General features: G+C 45.5%; 1 protein-coding gene across 1 annotated transcript in view; it reads right to left on the bottom strand.

The window, feature by feature from the left end:
• Window positions 1-19,144, bottom strand: part of LOC117600079 (LIM domain only protein 3) — an 80,178-nt gene that overhangs the window by 40,689 nt on the left and 20,345 nt on the right. The window contains exon 2 of the mRNA XM_034315064.2: window positions 17,745-18,601. The gene's annotated coding sequence lies outside the window, so the exon portion shown is untranslated. The remainder of the gene's footprint in view (window positions 1-17,744; window positions 18,602-19,144) is intronic.

The raw sequence follows: 19,144 nt of genomic DNA, 5'->3' as shown, positions 1-19,144 counted from the left end.
TCGAAGCGAGTTCGCGCTGCTAAACGATCCGACGTACTCTCGTTGCCCTCGCAAACGTCGACGGAATTTAACGTGGGCGTGTAAACTTGCGGCCGAGTCAGTGCACACGGCCGGTGTCTGCAACTCGTCGATTAGCAACGAAACGAATACCCGCTTAACTCGAGTTTTACCGCTTCTTCGCTCGTCTGCGCTTCACCAGCGTAAACGCTTCAGCAGCTCGCTAATCATTCGCAAACGAACTTCTTATTTGTTGGACGAGTTAATGAGATGGAATAAACGTTTCAATAGGCGTCGAAAGGAAAAAAGAAAAACGTCGAGTTAATCGAAGCGAGAGCAGACTAACGAGCAGATGATAATCGGGAGGAGGAAAATGGACATTTTGACCCGGGGACACGCGTGACTCTCGCCTAGAATTGCCTATTAGACGTTAATCGATCGGGGATTAAAAAAACACGGGTTAAAGACGCCTCGGGGAACTTTCAAGTGCGGCTGACCAAGCTGTAAGTGAGTTTCGAGCCGACCCTTGGGCCACGTTGACCAAATTTCTCCGGTAGATAATTACGAGGGTCGGATGGTAGGTTGGGTCTTTCGAGGAAGGGTTTCGCGAGGAGATAATGTACTTCTGGTTAGACGATCGAGCCAGCGTTGCTTCTCGTCTTATTAATATCCGGCGATCGTCTCGTTTCGCGAACGTTCAACCATCTCGCGGCCCGGTCAAACTTGCTTGTTTGTTCTTTGTAAAACGATAACATGCTTGCCAACAGCAGCCGCGGTATAATGAATCGTTTGCCGAGAGATATAGACAACGTTCCTCGCTCGGCGCTTATTTAGCATAAAATGTAAAGTAACCCGTGGCCATGGGAATAAATTGTATTCCCATTAGGAGCGCCAGGATGAGCGAGTCTGGCCGCATTTGAATACGCTCGGATTAAAAATTAAATATTACCACGGGCAAGAGGCGGCGATTAGAGCTCGTGGCGCGAACCGAAAAAAAAAGCGCGACTAAAAAGGAAGTCCTGGTTACATGATACGAAACGGACACAGCCCTTGTGGAAATATTAAATGCTCGTTAATAATTCGCGATAGGAATGAGATTCGTAAAATTTCTGTTCGTTTCTTGCAGGAACTTTGAAAAAGGGATCGCTCGATTGGTTTTTATAACAGACACGGGATATTAGAATAGCGATTATTAATTAATAAACGATCAGTTAGATAGGAGGAGAGAAAAAGTTTTTGTAATATTCCTCGATTCGAGCGGGAAGGCGAGGGAAATGCGAGCGGTAGGTTTTGATTTGTAGCCGGTCGCGGGATCGTATCGCTCGTGCACGCTGCACCATAACCATCTCTCACAATTTCGACGGCGAAGGTGGAAGCGCGGCTGACACAAGTGGTCGCGTATCTCGCGAAGCCTGCTTTCCTCTTTTTTTTTTTCTTCTTCCTCGAGGCATTAAAGCGTCGAGCGCCACACCGAGACGGTTAACTAAGACATCAGTCATAATACGAGAGACAAGCGGACGCGAAGGCACAGGCATAAAGGGCCCTCGTAACTCCTCGTTTACCCAGCTTTTGTTTCTAATGCCCTACAGTCGCGCGGTTCTTCCCTCGAAACTGCTTTGCGCGTCTGCACGAGAACTCGCGCGTCTAACTTTATGCCAGAGAAACGAGGATCTCGGGATTCTACCGAGCCGGGGAATCGCGTTATCGAGCTCGACGACGTCGAGTGTTCCTCCCTTCGAAACTTTCCTACTCCACGTTTCGCCGCGTTGAATAAGTTCGTTTCGAAAGTTACTCTCGCGATTCGACGTATCTACTGTGACCGATTTTCCTACGGCGCCGTTTACCATGCTCGTAAGACAGACAAATGCGTTCTGGTCAGCTGGGACAGGTCCAACCCCCCGCCGCCGACCAGGGAGATTTACAAGTTTAGTTAGCAACGATCACACCCACGGGATTCGAACCAATGGGACGCTCCGTTCGCTGATTTTCGAAGCTTTCGATGCTTTTCGCGTCGCGTTTCAACGTTTATTCTCTTTTACAATAATCTTGATTTACTTAAAAATTTGAGTATCTAATCTAGGTAACTTGGTAAAAGATATTTGATACATCTGTTACACATCATTCGATATCGACGTAACGACAACCTCGAGAAAATCTTTCCTTTTCCCTTTTCTCGATGACGTCAACAAATCTCGTCTACTTCCTAACCGTTACAGATAGCTAGCCATTAGAGCGTCACTTTTTTCCCACGTATATGAATGACCGGACGCGGATAAGCCCCGCAGAATATATCGTCGCAGGACCGTTCTCCGTGCTAACGCATTTGTTTGAATTATTTTATATCCGACGATTTTTTATTATCAGTATCTCGCGTGACCAAACGGCGGGGCTACGTGTACCGAAAATCGGATCGTTCCGATTACCAGCCTCTCCCTCCCTCTCTTTCGTTGCTGATAAACTCGCAGCTTCCGGGATTACTTTCAGCTAAATTATAAAATTATTGCAACGCGCTCGATTATTAACCGTTTCAGCATCGGAAATCACTGTACTAATGGGGACGCGTTACAGTAATCCAATAATTCGATGGAGATCGCAAGTGAAAGATAAAGGATGCGAGAAATTCGACGAGATAGCAGCGTCGAAAGTGGTGTTCGCGGTTTCGAAAGGCTTCAAACTCACCCCCGATAGTGGCTGGAGAAAATGACGCTCGTTCCGACGGTTGCCCGGATCGTCCCGTTTGCCGGGCCAAAACCGCGTCGCATAATGGGAAAATTTGCGTAAACGGCGGGGTCATTAAGCACCCCTCTTACGCGCGAATGTGCGTGGTGGTCGCCGATGTGGAGACGGGGCTATAACTTGCGGTAATACCAACCTAACCGTGTACCCATGATTATAACGCTACCAATTAGTCAAGCCGGCTTAGGATGGCAGCCCTGCCTGCCCCGGGACAAGGGACCTCCTATACACCTCTACCTACACTCGCCTTCGACCACGTTGCCTCGGCTTCTGTTGAGCCATCGACTTTAACGCCTGAATACGGCCCGCAGAGCAGCCCGCTAAAATCTCTTTTGGAGATAGAGAAAAGAGATTTTAGTCGCACATTTCGGCAAAAGATAATCATTTAATTCTAATTTCCATATAATTTACGAATCATAAAGTTCGAATTAAAGGGTGAAGGGTATTAGTGCTAAGGGTAGAACTAGTAATTGCTGAAAGTTTTCAAAAATTTTCTGCAATAAATTCTTATTGCTATTACATTCAAAAGTAACAGATGAAGGATCATAACGGCTGACCAATTTTCGGTTGTTCCACTGATTTGCGCGCGACAGAAGGTTCAAACAGAGCGGCATGGCAGTGCGACTCCGTTACCAATGAAGTTTCAGTCGGCACTGGCAATGCGTCGTCGTCCGCGGAGGAGGGGGCAAGTTTGGTAATTATTTAGCTAAATTGCGAGACAGTTGGCAGAGCACGGTAACATGTGTTCGCAACCGGCGAAAAATCTCTGAATTAATGCTCCACCATTAATTATGTTTATGAGGCTAAATTGTCTCGGGGAGGCGCGGATGTATGCAAATGTAATTTGCGAATTTGGCGTGTAGGTAAAACAGACGCTATTAGGAACGATGCTTTTGCTCTTCTCTTGCTACAATATCGATGTCATCTTTGAACCGAAAAATCCTACGATTCGATTACCTCGTTCGTTTGATCGAATCATTTTTTACTTTGTTGTCATTGATGCTTATCAATTTTTGACAGGTTTGAACTTTGACATATTTGAAGCAGAATGCATCAGAGATCAACATTCTACATCCCCTTAAAACGAAACAAATTGAAAATCTCCTTGGGTCGATTTTCAAGAGGGGATGTGTTTGTTTTGCCCGGTCCCCGTTGCCCCTCTTCCGATAGAACCTACACGGGGTGGTTCACTGCCGTTGGCGTACTCTACGTATCAGCTGTTTAATTAATTTTATGTCTCGCACAAATGAAACGGAGAAATATAATACACGTGATCCAGTGCGCCGATTTAAATGGCATCTACAATCCCTTCGAGCGTATGCTGCTTACCAGCATCTCTCTCTGACCTTTTTCTTTCTCCTCTCGTAATCGAGGCTCCTTTAACCGACGTACATATATTTCCTTTGAAATATTAATTTCTGATTATGAAATTTTATGGTTTTTTAATTAAGTTTATCAGCGAGCTTTATTAATCCCCAGTGAAATACTCTTTTGCGACTTTTAATACAAAAGCGTGACCATTGAAATATAATTCGTAGTTGCTCAGATGAAATAAATTTGCTTAAAAAAGTATGAAGAGTATGAATACAGAGAAAAATTCGAGCGGGTGTTTCTATACACAGGGTCCTGAGCGTGTAACAACCTCTTCAACGGTAGACTTTGATCCTTTATTACATTTTTACAAGCGATTACATTGGCCAGCCGCTGGCGATCCTTCGAGGCGACCTTATTTTCTTCTCCTTGCGACTAGACCTGCCTCCATCCTCCCTCAACCCTCCGTAACGAAGTTGCTCGACTGACGAAGGAAGATATTGTTCTTGTTTGTAGCGAAGTTAACTCGAGTTCCGACTCGGCCGTGGCTCACTCACCCCTAATTAGGTTTAAGGGATTATAGAATTGCCTGGCAAAGTCGATTACGAGATTGGGACGACCGAGAGAGGGGAACGAGGCGAAGAAGTAGCCAGAGTTTTCAAGACGCGAAGCCTCTGCGAGGAATTTATCGGATTTCGCGAAACGCGCGGAAAAGCTGGCTCTTTCCGGGACCGTGTAAAATATAATCAAAGGCTTGAACAACTTTCATCTTGATTTCACCCGGCCAGAGAAAGGAACCGTTTAATTTCTAATTGTGTTTCTGATACAAGGCACAATTATTTGATGTTTTCTGACTTTATACAGTGTATCGTACGTTTATCTTATTTTATAAGAAAAAGAACCTGCTCCAATTTTCTTTCTATCTTTCAATTCGTCACCAGTATAGTCGGTAAATTGGAGGAAAGCACAGGTGTCCTCGATTCGCAGGATTTCCTCGGCGTTCAGTAACCCGTTCACTTATCGAGCACGAGATCGCCGGATCGAAGCAACACGGCCTCCAAGATCCATCAATCGGGCCGCAATCGAAGTCCCTTACCCCTTGTTCCGAACGTTTAATAACCCCCAGCTGGCCGATCAGGGCAACGCGCGCGGTTGCTTGGATATGCTTGGGGAAAGGTTTGAACGCGCGGACGGAGAAGAATGTATACGTGTGGATGTAGAGGGAAGAGAGAAAGAGAAATTGCGGGGGTGAAACTGGGGGATGAGTTCGAAGGTAGAGAGAGAGAGAGAGAGAGAAGGATGGGGGTAGGGGCCAGTTGCATATGAGCGATTGCCACACACGGCGTGTAACGCCGGCCGTGGCGGCGGCATTTACGTTAATTAAATTTCCCCAGGCCGTAGGACCGATCCTCCTCACTTTCACCCCTCCATACCGACCGCCCTGGCATCAATCATTGCACGCTCAGCCTCACTAGCTGGACTCCGCTATGCCGGAGGATCGAGTCGCCGGAGACTGTTTAAAATTGCTAACCCCATCCCTTTCTCTCTCACGCACACACCGATTTGCCCCCTTTTCACGTGTTCCCAACCCTTTACTTCCAGCACCGAAGCACCGGCTGATTCGCCAACGGCGACTTCCGCAACCTTCTGCTACGCTCCCTTCGAAACCTATGATTTCCCGTTAACTACTTCGACGGCTATCAATTAGGGGTCACGCGGCCAGTTTCCCGGTCACGTACTCTTAAATACACACCGACCGGTTCTGATTTCGATGAAAGAGAGGGTCGAAAAAGTCGATTGCCTCTCCGAATAGAGAACAACTCTTGATCTCATCTCTCGTTTTTCTCATCGAATCATCGAATTTTTCACCTTTGATAATTAGAACTTTTTAAGATTACTCTTATATTATGTATTTCTCATTTCGTTCCAAGAGTTTAAAAAAAAATTCTTAACGAGATCTCGAAAGAATTGAAAGATTAAAAAGAAAAAAAGTCAATTCCTCGTGATAATGGGATCGTTTTTGCGAAGGTCTGTACACATAAGTACCGCGAGGTAACGGCTGCTGCGGTATGGGTACGTGTGGCATGGGCGGCGAGGGTGAAACAGGGTGGCCTCGCTGGAGCTCGTGATCGGCAGTGGCAGTGAAAGCGGGTGGCGGAGGGCGAGGTACATAATGGCCGCGGCACGTGGTGCGTGCCCCCATTAAACCGATCGCACCCTGGATTGATTTTCAGCCTTTCGGCATTTGATGCGAACAAACTTCGTTGTCGGTATAATTGAATCGCCGCGAGTGTCCGCCTGACTCGAACGCAAATTGACCGAAACGCGATGCCCGTTGTAGCGTCGTTGAGTCGACGGAAAGGGAACAGAAATGGAAACGGAAACGAGGCCAGGGGAGAAAGAATCGATCACCGACGTGCATTCGTTCGAGTTCCAAGTGAACTCGATCATCTGATTAATCTCGCCGATTGAATTATCAACCTTACCCGGGGTTTCTTTAACGATTATTGACTCTTTGTCTTTTAATTTCATTTCACTCTACAGATTATAACTAGATTTGAGTTGTTATGTATTATTGGAAAAAAGTATTTGTACGGAAATAATACGGACTTACGCATCAACCTGATAGAACCCTTTGGAAAGGAAATCCTTTAATTTCGTTCTTTTTGTTTAAATAAAAATAAAAGTACGCTGAGGGTTCTTTTTCTCTTTTTTTTTTTCTTTTCAATAGAAATCGATGCAAACCGCTTTGATTCGAGTGATCTTTCCCTGTTTTTTAATTCGCCGTGAATCCTTTACGACGGAGGGGGCCGCAGCAACAGGGGAGCAAGCACGAATAGAAGTATCGCGCTTGGTCGTTGTCGAGCCGAGGGGGTAGCGAATGCAATTATAATTTTAATTTCGATGGTATTTAATAAAGGGGCGCATTGCACAGCCTGCACCGGTGGTCTTCCAACCCTCGAGCCTACCATACAGACCTGTATGCGCTAATTAGCAGTTACGGCCCGCAGACCGCACGAACGCATTCTGCTGCTTGCTCGCGCGCTGCCACGTTGCACTTTCGTCCCGAACTCGTTCGCCCCGTTGAATCGTCAAGTCCGTCAGATCGAGGCTAATCAAACAGGAACGAACGGTAACTCGCTCAGAAAACGATTACGTTAAGTGGTCAAAATTGAACTTGTTCCCTATCATCACCTCCGTCTTAAATGAATTCCTTTCAAATTTTGAAGGAGGAATTCTTTTGCCAAGAAAAAGAAAAAATGGAAAAATATTTCATAGGTGCACGATTCGATACATCGACGAAATTATCTTGTTTGTTAGAAATCCAAAAGCACGTATCAGCGTAGCTGGCTGCATTAGCAGCGAACGTATTGAAACTCTGTTCGAAACGTCGATAGCAACGATCATAGTACTACCGACTGTTCGATATTCTAATTAGGGGTAACACGATACTTCGGTAGCAGAATAAGGCAAACGATCGTAGGTGAAAACGATGCTGAATCCAGAGACGGCGGTGCAGAGGCTAGGTTCTGTAGCCTCCTGTCAGCCACTATGCCACTGACGGGTCGCTAATTGCTCGACCAGCCTCCAATCCTCCGAGCCGCCCCTGGTCCGGCCGCCGCGCCGCGTCGCGCCACCCTTCAAATCCAAATCCAAATTCATCCCTTCGTAACGCTGGATACTCGTCCTTTCAGAATTGCGAGCATGCATTCGAGCATCGCGTGTACGACGTCGAAATTTCTCTGCAAACGAGCGAAATAACTCTCGCCCTATTGCGATCTAGATTTCTAATCGATCCAACGGTCCCTCCTATTAAGCGGCGGGTTCACTAGAATTCGGAATTACCTCGTCTATCCATCGTTCGCCGACTGTATCGATGGGATACCGATAAAAGGCAGAAGATTCCATCTAGGATCGTTCGAATTGTTTTGTCGGCCGTAGTAATTTTCCGTCCATCAATTTGATTCGATGAAGCGTCTTTCTGGTCCGCGCCATGAATTACAACGAAATAGAGGAGCTGGTTCATTTTAAGTCACCTAGGGGAGATGAAACGAAAAAAAATTGCAAATTGCCTGGGCGCAACACGCTCCATGCGAAATCGATCGCGAGATTCGTGGTCGCGCGAACAAACGGGCGAGTAAGCGAACGAGCGTATCAAGGGTCGGCACGGTCGCGAATTAATCGAGCATATAATCGATGTGCGCCTGTCGATATATATATATATATATGTGTGTGTGTATGTATATGGGAGCCATCCGCCTGGTCACCCTCGTGAACTCCGGGACCCTCTATCGTTAGTCAACGGTGCACGCGGTAACGCTAATTTCTCAACCGGACGTGACGTACTGTTTTGCGTCAGAAAAACTAATTTAACGCCTTACACTACCTGCGCAACTAACTGTCAGGAAAATAGTTATAAAGGTTGCTTTCTTTCACCACTAATAATAAGATATGGATAATTATCGTTAAAAAAGGAGCATGCGTATCCTTAAATTGAATGAACGAGAAACGTTTGGCAATCGGCCGATTTCGATAACGAGGAGAAATCGGTCGCGATTCGGTATCGATCGACGGAACGATGGAAAGCGGAATAAAGCGGGCAGGGATGAAATTAAGAGCATCGAATGACATCGTCGCAATATCTGCCGCATCTCCGCGACCGCGGAACAACGTGCTGCCGGACGGCTGAATGTCGCGGTGCCACGATCGTAGTCGGAAATTTATATCTGATTTTCCAGCGGAACGGAAATCAGGGAACGGCGCAAAATTGATCTGCCTTTTGATTTATTACCGCGAACTAATAAAGCCCCCGTGGTATCGAGCTTTGCCCGCGGCGTTCTACGAAACGACCGATAGGTAGCCGTATCGCATGTTGCGCGTTCTACCTGACTAGTTCAAATCCATACTTTACAAAGGCCAATTCGTGATTTCGACGTTTCGATTCGACTGTGACGATCAACTTCGATTCGAAGTCGATAAACACGGACATATACGTGACGGGAAACGAACCAATGGAGCAGAAATTCAAAAAGATTTCATGCTTGCACGAGTTTCAATATCGTCGCGGATAGGAATATCTTTGAATCGGATCATTTTTATAAATACTGTTCTAATCTTTTCAATTGAAATTTGGATTTTGAAAATGGCTCAGGTTCGGTAATAACGAACGACGCGTCGTTCGCTTGAACGTTTCGTTCAACAACGATATTTCATCCGGACGTTTCGTCCACGGGATCGAATATCAATAACTTTTCAGCTCGAACGTTGTCCAAAGCCGTACGGCGGCGTAATTTCATTGCGTCGGTGAAAATAGTTTCGTTATCGCGAGCATACAATTGGCGTATCTTCGACAATGGCCGGGTCGCGTGTTTGCGCGCGGGAAAATTTATATTTTTGACGCGGCTGGATTCGTAACGGGAAACGTTCGAATGGTCGTGCCGGAATAATGCACGCCGTCGTTCTGACAAACGAAATTAAATGACGCTGAATTGTTTCACTCCATTCGCGCTCTAATAAAAAGCAGCCATCCTGTTAATTCTCGCTTATGAAATTTCGTTGGCGCACGCTCGATGATTGAACGCGTTCCCATGGATTTTCCGCGCTTCGATCGCCCGTTACTATTTCGTACAAACATCAACGAACCAATGGAAACGCGATACGCGTAATTGGATTTGTCGAGGGGTATTCGCGATTCCTAAGGGCTGGTCGAACAAAGTTCCTCGCGTCGATTCATCCGTCTATCTCTCCGAACGATTTCAATCTTTCACGACGACCGCACCGACCGCGATCTTCACCACCGAATCTAAGCTCAGCAACGGAGGCTGTGATTAAAAATCCCATCGGTAACGAGTTCGTTCGACTGAACGAAGATAAAGAAAATTAGTGGGCGACGCGAACGCGATTGAATACGATTGAATACGAAGCTTCGGAACGTTTGTCAGTTTCCCCGAAGATAAATGGGCCAGTCGTAAGTTTAACCATAATACCATTCTAAATTTCTATTTTCCTCAAAACAGCACGAATTCCTTTCCTTTGTACATTACAAACACTATTAGATATTGTTCAATTCACAATTTCAACTCTGAGCTTGTACGGTGATAAGATGTTCACCTCCGGAAGGAATTCAGACACGTGACGTTCGTCCATGCAAAAGGTCCGTATATTCCAGGGACATTCGTAGCCCTCAAAGACCAGTACACCGGTAGCCCCTTTGCTACGGAATACTCGTGTGTCGACCTCGAGACAGACAAAGGGGTAGGGAAAATATCACCGCTTGATGCAGTCCGACGAGACGCTCGAACGCACCCTCCAGCGGAGGGAGGCTGTCTTCGAAGGGGGCACTCCTCGGACAAGAGTATTTCATATCTGACTATCAAAGGTGGAACTTTGTGCAGTTTATATTAAATCACGGCACGGTTACGTGATGTCAATAGACGTGCCTTCCTTCTTTGCCTCGCTTTTCATACTCTTTCTTGGAAAAATTCTATTAAATCGTTCTTTCGGGTAGAAAGCGATCCGAAAGAGTTGCTTAAACTATCAAATAATTCATTCTCGTTAAATTGTATTGCCTGAAATACCGTGGCAGCTATTAAAATGATACCAGTCTCGTTCGAACGTGGGGGAAAAAGAAACTTAAGAGCAGCCGATGCGAACGAAATCACTTGGAACTGATGAATGAAATCAAATCAGTCCCGTTTGTTGATTCGCTATCGGTCGACGGAGGTAGATCGAGTGCACGGAAGAGTAGGTTGGAAACAAGAGGGGTCCGTTGCAGATTCCAATCGATATGATGCACACACCCCGATACCGACAGCGTTATTACGTCGAGTGCTATTAAGACTTCCAATTAGTTCGATGTACCAATACGCGGCTGTGCAGGTTTCATTCAGGAAAATCAGCGGAAAATCGGCCAGTTGTTTGTAATGTTCCCGGGGACACGAGGGGTGAGCCTCGGCGCGGTGAAACAACGCGTTTGTATTTTTCATGAATTTACCCTCGGGTGTTTTCCAATTTTCTCTATGCCAGAAAACACACACGGAGGCATACGTAATCGGATAAACAAAAAAAAAAAACATCTGTTCGTTGAAATATTTGTTTTCTAACACGACAATTGGGCTACTTATCAGTAACCAACTAGGTATTCAAAGTTTTATCGATAGATGACTCAGTATCGATGATATTAGGTAGATCAATTGAAAGGGAAGAAAGAATGCGATGATACCTTTCGCTCCCGCGAGAAATCTATACGAAGCTTATCTCATTTATTACCCACCCTGTTTTGCTCTCGTTCGAAGGTTATTTTACAACCCTAGATAGGGACGAGTAACGTCTTTGTTTTCACCACAACATCCTCCGGCCAGCGACCCCATAGTCGCACGGTAACCGTCCTTCCAACAGCAACGAAACTTAAGGGAAGTTGCGAGATAAGGAAGCATCGTGCTTTCCGATTTTCCGTATCGCCACCTTCCTCTTTGCTCTATAGATTCGCACCAGCCAAATTGCGCTATTACTTCCTAAACGATTCCTCTTTTATTGTTCCATGCGCGGATATTCTTTTTGATTTGAAACTAAAGAAACCTTTCAGAAAAAAAGATTAATTTTTCTTTTTTCATTAATTCGTGGATTTGTTTCACGGATCAAAGGAATTTATTTTTGCTTTCAATTTCACGGCCAACCTGGCCTGTCGTTTTTAAATGGAATTTAGATTCCGGAACAACGTACATACACTTGAAATAAAAAAAAAAAGAGACAGGGAAAAACAAAACAAGGACATTGTAATCGCGTATGCGAGTGGTTGAAAGCACGCGTTGATTTTTCATTTCGAAAATATGGTCGAGTACACAGCAACCACGTCAACCGATGTCCTGGAGGTAAAACGTGAAAGGAATATCGATATTGAACTATTCAACCGAATAAAACACATATCGGCGTTTTTGACAGAAAGTCAGACAAGATTCTATCTTCATGATGGAACAACGACACGATTGAACGTTTAGTTCTTTAAACGTGGAATTATCGAAATCCTCGAATCCCGAATACCTGGATGAATTCCGCGAAATATATACTGTCAGTCAAAGATAATGGACCACTTATCGATAATAAAATATCGTCTCTTTCGAGTCGCCAGGAGAAATCGTATAATCTAATTTTAAATAAAATACTGTCGCACTTTTAACCGACAGTATATTTTATTCGAGAGTTTAAAAACCATGCTAGGGAGGAAATTGAAATAAACCCGGTGCGAAGTGGAGCAGAGAAAGCTAGAAACAAATGACAAAGCAAAAGTAGTCAGTTAGAGCGACAGAGAGAGGGAAGGGGGGTGGGGGACTTAAGGTCGTTTTGTTCGAGGAAGGAGATTGGCTTGGAAGAGAGAATACCTAGTTGTTAGCAAGCACGAAGCAGTCCGGGGTAGCTAGATAAGGCGTGGGCATAAACGTCCGCAGATAAGGGTAGTTTGCACCCCCGTTGTGGACAGTTAGCCTTAAATGAGGCTGGGGGGGGGTAGGAGACGTGTTAAGGCTTTTGTTGCGTGGCTCCCATCTTCCCGCTTTTGAAATCAGTTTCGTTGATGTCACTTCCCCGCGATAGGAGATCGAATATTCTCATCCGACATAAGGAGAGATAATTCGTCTTACAAAAATCGCGTTCAACACGAATTTCCAATTCGAAAGCGCACCGTGACTGGCCCGATAACGAATGTTAAGGGACGGACAGGTGAATCGAGAAGCAGGAAAGGGAGAATAATTAAAAGAGAATTTTCGTTTCGCGTCGCGTTCAAAAAAGAGGAAACGAGGAAAAGAAAAAGGTTGCGGTGGGTCGGTGATTTTTCACGAATGTCGTCCGTACAAAAATCCTGTCTCGCCGTTCTAAATTCCGCTTATCTAATGGGGTTTCGACAGTAATGTGCCGGCGTATTATGTAGAACCATCCTGCCAGGGCCATCCCTTTTACGTGGAAGACCACGAGCAACGGTGCCGTTTAGCGTCAGATAGCGGAAACGTATGAGGGACGGGGTGAAACCACCCCTTATCTTAAGGGTAGCTACTCAATAGCTAGTCGCACCGAAATTTCTCCCGATTTCTCTGTCGTTCTTTCTCTCCTTTCTATCGTTTTCATTTCTTTTTCCTTTTTTTATTTCTCTGTAAGCACATAACTCTTGGTTCCTTTCAGGTACGTCTAACGGAACGTTTACGAAACCTATACGTTATTCTTCATTGAAAATCGTTCGATCGAAAGACCGCTTCTCATTCGTACCTGCGAGGCACACGCGCATAATTTAATGTACAAGACACTGGAGGCACTGCAGCCTTGGTTCGAGCCACGGCGTTTAGGGTTACTTATACTTTGGAACGGCAATGTGTGCAATGTACAAGAGCGCCTCGGGGGTAGGTGCTTGCGGTAAATCTAATAACGTTGTAATGCTGTTACCCCCTCAAAGTTGGCCCGTAAGTTTCTACGGAGGCCTGTTGGCTCCGACCACCGTGCTGAGAATTCCTAACGCGCGCGTTGTTCTGGCTGCATACGCCACGTATACGAATACTTCCTTGAAAGAAATTTGTTTCCAACAAAAGAATCGTTTTCGAAAAAGAAAGCTTGAAGGTACGAATACAATGTCTCGTTTAATTCTCTGAAAATAGGAAAATTGTCACGCGACTCGTCGATTGACGTTCCACGAAGATGGGCAACAGGTAGCTGATAGCAATTTACCGACTTTTCCGGCTAGACGTGGTTGAAATCGAAAGAGAGAGCCGCTCGACGCGTTCTTCCGCAAATTTCTCGCAAATCACCCCTCGGTTGCTTCTCCCTTCAACGACGGTTTGTTGGAGCTCGCGTAGATATATGTCACGAGCCAAGGTAAGCCTCGTAGTCACCCGAGGGTGTTCCGCAAACTATGCTCGCGAAAAGTTCAACACAACTTCATAACATCGGAGCTTCGTGGGAGAATTAGAGGGGGTGAGAAGGGACTCGAAGTGGATGGTCGGAGAAGTGCGGCCCGTCGGGGTCGGGGGGTAAATTTGTTCTAGCGTGAGCTTACATGGGTTACGTTAAGTACATAGGTGTTTGGGGGTAGTTAACTGTATTCGTCAGACCAGAATACGTGCGTTGTGTGCAACTTGGAACGTCCTGTAGCGTGAACAGCAATTCTCCTGTGAATTCGCTAAGTTTCTATTTGGTATTTACAAAATTGTATTTGTGAATTAAAATTAATAACCTTAAATTATTCGTAAACTGTTCGTCGATAAATCTCAGCTGCTCAGTACCGGAATATCGTTCAGGTTACATTGTAAGGGTAGAAGGAGAAAAATCGCCATGGTAACCGTAAAAATTCTGGCAACGATTGCGGTACGATGAATTCCCAGTTAAAGCCCGGTTATAACAGGGCTGTGCGGTTTATCGCGAAAAATTCTTCGGTCGCTTAAAATCGCAATACAAAACGACCGTTGACCCGAATCCTATTCTTCTTCCGTATTTTTCTCTCTCGCTCGGTGTTCCTCTCTTCGATTGTCCCCGTCCTCTCCCGTGTAATCCTCCGAACCACTCTTTCTCGCAGTACCGGAGATAAAAATCAGTAATTAGCCAGGACCATTATGGCGGCCGTTTGAAAAATTAGCGGGTCGTGGGGGTAACCGCCCCTCTGGGCATAATCCTGCATCGGTAACGGCGCATACCAACGTGCATCCAACCTGTCTCTGATTTATACGGGTTTGCTATTAATTACACCCACCCCACTGGCTCGTTTTCCACCGCCAACCCTTCTCTAAACGATTATTCACGAGCCTCTGATTTTCTTGCGCTGTAACGCTGTGATTCTTCTTGTTCGTTTCTCAATTCTACTTTTTATATAGAAATTCTTCTCTTTGTTCTGCAACGTTTTGACAGCGATCGAACACTATTCTTAAGAGATGGTATTCTGAAAAGTTAACCGTTATCGAAAAATAAACGGTATATATTCGACGCGTGTAAAATTGTTGAAAAAACCACTATAGTTTTGCTATTTGCGATTTTTTGTACGGCCACGCTACCGTTCATTCGGTATTTGTTTCCATCTTTCGGTGTCCACCGGCCGCATTTTGATTTTGTGCGTGCTCGCACGTTTGTGCGGGTGGTGTGCTTTTTTTTTTGTTTGTGTACGAAAGAATTCGAGTCCAGTGCGCCGAGCCGAAAATTCCATCCGGGTCTCGCATCGGTTGTTGTTTCAACTGACGCTGGCCAGTCTCGACGGGCTGCGGTGCAATTAAATTAAATGCTTCGGATTAATTGTTCGAAAGCAGTTAAATTAGTTGCATTTGTTTTGCCCGATTTTTGCGCAATCTCGGCGCGGAATGCGCGACGCTGTACGCACACATCGCGTGTCCTCGAATCACGCTCGGCTCTGCTATCGCGGATACAGGCTCGAAATACTGGCGTGCTTTCGTGAAAGAGACACTTAAAAAATTCATTTAACTCGTGCGCGTTTGTATGTTAAATGGATACGTTTTTCGTTTTTCCATTTCACCGAACATAGAACCCGTGATCTCGCTATACTCCACCCCTCTCGAAAGGATCACGCGTTTTAAGGGTAAAAGAAACTGGAGAACGCGATTTTCATTTAATTCTCGCGACAGCAAAGCAGAAAACAAGAGGCGCAACGACGAAAACATTTGTAATACAAATGTGAATGGCGATAAGTTTTGAAACACATTTAACACTTTAAATGCCATTGGGTGATTATGGAAAATAATATTGTTATTGTACAAATAATGTAAAATAGAAAATTTTAAAGAAAGCTTGAAATTTGAAAGCTTCATATAACTATCCCTATTCTTATTAATTAGAACTTCAAAACGTCTCATTTTTACCATGGCAGTCAATGTATTAAAGATTCAAGTTGAATTTATCAAACATACAGTAATTAAGTTTGCTTTGAAGACTGGAAATTAACGCGTCGGGAAAGAAAAATGAAAAGAAATTTTTGTAAATGTCGAAGAAGCTAATCCTTTGAGAGAAACCGGCATATAGAAGAGGGTGCATGGTCAGCGGGGACGCGGACTCTCGAGTCACATTGCTCGGATGCTGACGATACGTGGAGGACGCGTACGAGCGTCTGGCAAGCTTGCAAGTAAACGTACGGTAGACATGGTTAGACTGGTATCCGGCCGCAAACTCTCAACCTCATTGCAACCATCCACCACCCCGATTCCAGCTAGCTTTCGTGCTTCTCCCGTCGTTGAACCCCCCTCTGACACCCTGTGCACTCGCCTCGTTGACCGATGCCTGTTCACCAGATATCGCATCGTCGAGACATTCAAGACATAACGGACCGAGGAGAGATATGCATCATTAGGATTGCCGGACAGCCGACACACGCGGCCACTCGACGCGGCGTTCCTGTATCCTTCGATTCTCGATCGGTCGAGATTGTTGGAATGCTGAGGGGTGCTTTCCACCTCCTCCTCCTCCTCCTCCTAAGATGGTCCGCATATCCATGCCCCCCACGCGTGCCTACCTGCGTGTCTGAGTACCCAGCCGCGTTCGAGATTTCATCGAGCTAATTTGCACTTATTAATAAATTTTCGAATTTTGTTAAATTTCCCTCGGTTAAGGATAATTCTAGGGGGTAAAACTATCCTCCCTTTAATCTTGAGAAAACTCAGATTACATATTTTCTGTGTGCTCGTTTAGTCATTCCCACTACTGAAATTGCACGTCTCAGTTTATGTGCATAGATGGCGGAAACAAACGAATAGTGTTGTTGAGACACCATAGAGGGTCCACTGAAACGGGACAGTTGCGGTGAGGGGGAAGATGGAACTGTGTAAGCGAAGCAGAGAAGTGATAGAGGGACAGTGCGAGATATGAGAGAGAGAGAAAGAAGGAGTGAAAGATAGATGGTGATAGGGGTGGGTTGAGGTGAAAGGGGTAGATAGGAGGGATGGTGTGGTGCCAGTGGCGGTGCCACTGACTCGCTCAAACAACGAGGGGTTTGGAAAGCGTAATCGTTCTAGCCCCGCACCTCGACCAACTACCCCTACGCTTCGTACCTATCCTCTCGCACCCCCGTGGTCCTGTACCCGCTCGTGCTTGCTATTTATTGCCCGCACTCGGCCGGTTCACAACATAAATATGTTACACCTATGGCCACACCTATTGCCCACGGCGCGCGAATTCCTCCGCGAGCATCCGACCGATCCGCGAAAAGAATTACGCGGATAAGCGGATAAACGTTGTTTCTCTCTGGTCATTTGTTTTTTTCTCTGGTTTCGGTGGTTTTTCTTCTTTTTTATTTATGCCTTTCTATGATCTTTGGATTTGTTGATGATTTCATTTCAGTTCCATGTTAAATTACATAAAATTAGGAACACATAGGTTAATGTCTATTGAAACAATTTCTCCATGTATGAAGTGTCAGAAGTTAGGTCAACACCACCGTTCCACCCTTGTCTGTTTTTAAAACGGAAACTGTCAACGATCTCTTACCGAGGAGACACAGTTACTGCCACAGGGATCGAGGGTAACGTAAGAGCGAATCTGTTAAGGGCTCGAAGCTAGGGTGGCACGGAGGGTCGAGTTTTGGAAGATAAAAGAAGGACCAACTTGTTGAATATCGACCAAGCTTGCAATCTACCATTCTTACATTCTTGACAACGAACTTTCGAATTTGATTCCGTATGATTGTTTCAACCTGCTACTCTATCGCAAACAATAAAATTGTTACTTACGTTTTCTTGTGATTCTGTCAAAGTCTCTACACTTTCTTCCTCCAGCTACGTTCACCGCTCGATTTGTCAATGTTCCAAGTATCACAGAGCACTAGTAGTGTCTCCTTCTGGTTCGCCAGTACGTTTTCGGTGTACGGAACCAGGTAGCAGAGTAACAGTCGATCGAAATGATATTCAACGATCAAAGTGGATGATTAAGGATTGAAAGAATTTGGAAAGTAACGAAAGGTCTGCGTAGACTCTTTCCTCGAAGACGAAAGCTTCGATTGGTGAGCGCGACGCGCAAAAGCTCGACAGCTCCGCGGACGCACGTGCAACTCGGCCGCGTGGCACGTGGTGTTTGTCGGAGTGGTTCGGCTCGAAAGCCGCTCGGCAGAGCTTGCAAGCTCTCGAGCTTTCATTGGACGATGGGTGGAAACTGCGCATGATTGCGGGTGTGGCCAGAGCTTAAGGGGCGGAATAAGCACGGGGTGACGATAGGGCATCGCGAAAAGGGGCACGTCTTCGTGGGTGTCCACGTTCCTACGCTATCCCACCCCTAACGTGCTTTTTCCTTAAGCTTCTAACGAGCCTGAGAAACTGGTCTCTCTCCCGGACCAAAGCTTCGAGAACTTGCGAACTGGCTTCCACGATCCGCACCGACACGAAGAACGGGTCACACGGGCTAATTAAGGGGCAAACTAATGACGTCGAGAACTCGCGAGGACACGCTCTTCCAGTTAACGTGCTCCATGCTGATGTTATTCATCGAACTTTTTGCCGGGATACTCTTCGGTGAACTTTTGTCCTCTTTGAAACTTGCACAAGCTCCGAGCACTCTTAGATATTGATGATCGGTAATCTTATGATGCACCTATCTGAAAATACAGTAAAAATAAACGCATGTAGTATAGTCCCTTTAATTGTAATCACCGATCACTACCGCAGTAATTAACTTGTTATAGAACAATATCGTTTCACACTTTGCGTCACTCGTAGAAAAAAAGAAATCTTTTGATAGTTGAAAATTCGTCAGACGACATCGATCGACAAAGCGTATTTTTCTTTAGTAGCAACAGGTGGGGGTATATTTGGCATTATCGAGAAAAGAAGCGAAACAGAGGCGTACACGAGCGGGCCGCAAAAGTTGTTTTTCGGAATCGGGACATCGTTAACAAATCAATCGAGTACCGATCAATGTTTGGCGCGGTCGTGTGTCCGCGGTAAAGTGAAAGTCTAATCACGGCCGACCGATAAATAAATCGGTTTAGCTAAACATCGAATCAGTTAGGAGGATGGTGTGATTTCCAACCAAAGAGCACGCGGTCCGTCGTTCCACGAGGATGGGGAATTTCCATCGCGTATTTACATGGTATGCCTGCTGATTGGCTTGCACGGTTAGCATCGTTTTAATGATTTAC

Source organism: Osmia lignaria, chromosome 15, assembly GCF_051020975.1.
Source record: "Osmia lignaria lignaria isolate PbOS001 chromosome 15, iyOsmLign1, whole genome shotgun sequence".
Classification (NCBI taxonomy): Eukaryota; Metazoa; Arthropoda; class Insecta; order Hymenoptera; family Megachilidae; genus Osmia; species Osmia lignaria.
Note: the sequence above shows the minus strand (reverse complement) of the source record. Positions and strands in the feature narration are given on the sequence as shown.